This window comes from Propithecus coquereli, unplaced genomic scaffold (genome assembly GCF_000956105.1).
Source record: "Propithecus coquereli isolate 6110/MARCELLA unplaced genomic scaffold, Pcoq_1.0 Scaffold131, whole genome shotgun sequence".
In the NCBI taxonomy this organism is placed as follows: Eukaryota; Metazoa; Chordata; class Mammalia; order Primates; family Indriidae; genus Propithecus; species Propithecus coquereli.
This window is the reverse complement of record NW_012137303.1, coordinates 450,308-452,921: the sequence shown is the minus strand read 5'-3', so window position 1 is coordinate 452,921 and position 2,614 is coordinate 450,308. Positions and strand designations below refer to the sequence as shown.

At 42.6% G+C, this 2,614-nt stretch overlaps 2 non-coding genes across 2 annotated transcripts; both read right to left on the bottom strand.

The window, feature by feature from the left end:
• Positions 1–790: 790 nt before the first annotated feature.
• On the bottom strand, positions 791–863 carry TRNAK-UUU. Its single transcript has one exon. It is a non-coding gene; the product is annotated as a tRNA-Lys (tRNA).
• A 1,298-nt stretch (positions 864–2,161) lies between these two features.
• On the bottom strand, positions 2,162–2,233 carry TRNAM-CAU. Its single transcript has one exon. It is a non-coding gene; the product is annotated as a tRNA-Met (tRNA).
• Positions 2,234–2,614: the final 381 nt, after the last annotated feature.

Sequence of the window (2,614 nt, the reverse complement as noted above, 5' to 3'; positions counted from 1 at the left end):
ATACATATGAACACATTTATTTATTGCAGCATTTTTTGTAATTGCAAATATTTTAAACATCCTAAATGCTCGAACATAAGAGAATAAATTGTTATTTCCACATGGTGGAGTACTTATGTGACTATAAAAAAGGAACAAGTGTGATCTCTATGAAGTGATATGGAGAGAGTTCTAGGATATATTTCTAAGTGAAAAAATTAAATTCAAATCAATAATGTCTACAGTATATATACTCTCTTTAGTCTAAGAAAGTAGAGGACATTTAAAAAAATATGTATCTGCTTGTTTATTTTAAAAAGAGGCACAGAAAGAATAAACCAGAAACTGGTGAGATTGATTACCTATAGGGGGTAGATGGGAATGAGTTGAAAAAGATGGAGAGAAGGAAAGGGAAAGAACCAGAAAGAACCAATGAGGGGAAGTGACACTTATTTGAGTGTATCTCTTTGTGTAGTTTTGACTTTTAAAATGATGTTATGCTTCATGTACATACAAAAATAAATAAATAAAATAAACAAAATCAGGGAAAAAGTCAAGACCACCCAAACTGCTTCCCCTATGCCCAGATTAACTATTTCTAGGGAGCAGTTTATTATTTTTATATGAAGTTTTTTTCCACTCCCCCTGGAAAGGTGGTTAAGTGTTTCAGTTAATATTGGGAAAGGATAATTAACGAAGAAGGCCGTGCTTTTTGTCCATTTTGGCTTTTATGTTATTTCCCCCTACTCCCAAGATGTTCCTAAATGGGACCTGCTATCCTGCCCTACCTGAAGTAAAACTACTACCGCGACGCCTGAACAGGGACTTGAACCCTGGACCCTCAGATTAAAAGTCTGATGCTCTACCAACTGAGCTATCCAGGCCCCGTGATACACCGTTTTAATTCACAATAAAAAATGACTAATTGATCACCAAGATGTGCTCTTGAAGTTCATAATTTTGAGAATTACTGTGGTTTTCCAAGGGTTCTGGTCACGTGCCCCATGTCTCAGTGTTGCAGCCGAGCTTTAGTATATTAAGCCTCCATTTAACCCCCAAATCGCTTATGCGTTACACAATTACTATGTGGTATTTATTGCAAGATTAATGACGAAGACAGTAGGGCTCAGAATAGAGTGGGACTATTCCCACAAACAGGAAGGAACTCTTAGAGGTAGCATCTGCTCGTTAGAGGCAGCTTTATAGTGGACTCCACCGGCTTACCAGAGGACTGGAGGTCGGAGGTATCGATTTCACCAATGACTTCAGTAAGTGGGAAGAAACTTCAGCAGAATCAAAATTAGGTAAGGAAGGATAAAGGTTATGGCACAAGGCAGTTGATTCAATTCCCATTGTTTCCTCCGGCGTTTTCCTAGCTTTCTCAGAGTTGGAGTTTCCTGGATATTTTTTTTTTTTTTTGAGAGAGAGAGTTTTGCGCTGTCGCCCCAGCTAGAGTGCAGTGGTGTGATCATAGCTCACAGCAACCTCAAATTCCTTGCCTCAAGCGATACCCCTGCCTCGGCCTCCCCAGCAGCTGGGACTACAGGCGCGCGCCACGACACTCGGCTAATTTTTCTATTTTTAGTAGAGACGGGTCTCGCTCTTGCTCAGGCTGGTCTTCAAATCCTGATCTGAAGGGATCCCCCTCCCTACACCGCCCCCCCCACACACAGCGTCGCGGCCTTCCTGGAATCTTAAAGCCAGAGAAACCAACAAATGTGACAACCGCTTCTGTCCAATCTCGCCCAACCTAGTCCACACCTTTTTTCGCTCTGCTTTTCTTCACCTCCTCCCCAGTCTCTTCTCCCCTCTTTCTCCACGCTCCGCTCTGCTCCTCTAGCCCTAAAGTCTCCTACCTCCCATTTGCAGAATCAGCCATTTCTCCGCCTATGCTTCGGTCCTTTAATGAAGGTGGAACCACTAGGTAATTCACTGCCCCGCTCCTCACTGACAGGCGGAGAGCCCACATTTTCCCTTGTCCTATTCTATTTTCTAATTCCAGATTTTATTTTGAGCTCTATCTTGTTTAAAAACCGGCAGTTAAAAGAGTTTTAGCTGCCTCGGTCACAGTAGGTCTTCAAAGATTCACGATGTGTTCAGGCACTTCACCAGAGAAGCAGTGCAGAGAATTAATTAGTTGTGCGCAGATCTATTACTGCGGAGAAAAAGGAGAACACCAACTTAGCAGAGGATGGTTTCGATCCATCGACCTCTGGGTTATGGGCCCAGCACGCTTCCGCTGCGCCACTCTGCTGCTCGGAGAAGCACCTCTCCTTGTTAGTAATTTATACGTCTCTTAACACAGCTGTACCTTTAGTCTGTCACTATTTCCTTCTTTCTTCCATTCATCTCCTCGGTCTTTCATCCTGGATCTGCTGCATCTTTCCTTCTCAAAATTGTCGCCTACAAACAATCTCTAAGACATTGTCTTTACAACTTACTTCAGAAAGCCGAAACTCTGAAACCTTTTCTCAGTAACTTAATATTCAACCCGTTAGGGTCTCATATGCTGATTTGTAGGGACGGATTTAGGACTCAGATTTTTTTTTTCTTTTCCCCTGCGCCTTTCATACTGCACTTAGTCTGCAGTTGGAAAGCCTTGACTCTTCCGCGTCCTTGGTAAGACCGAAGACAG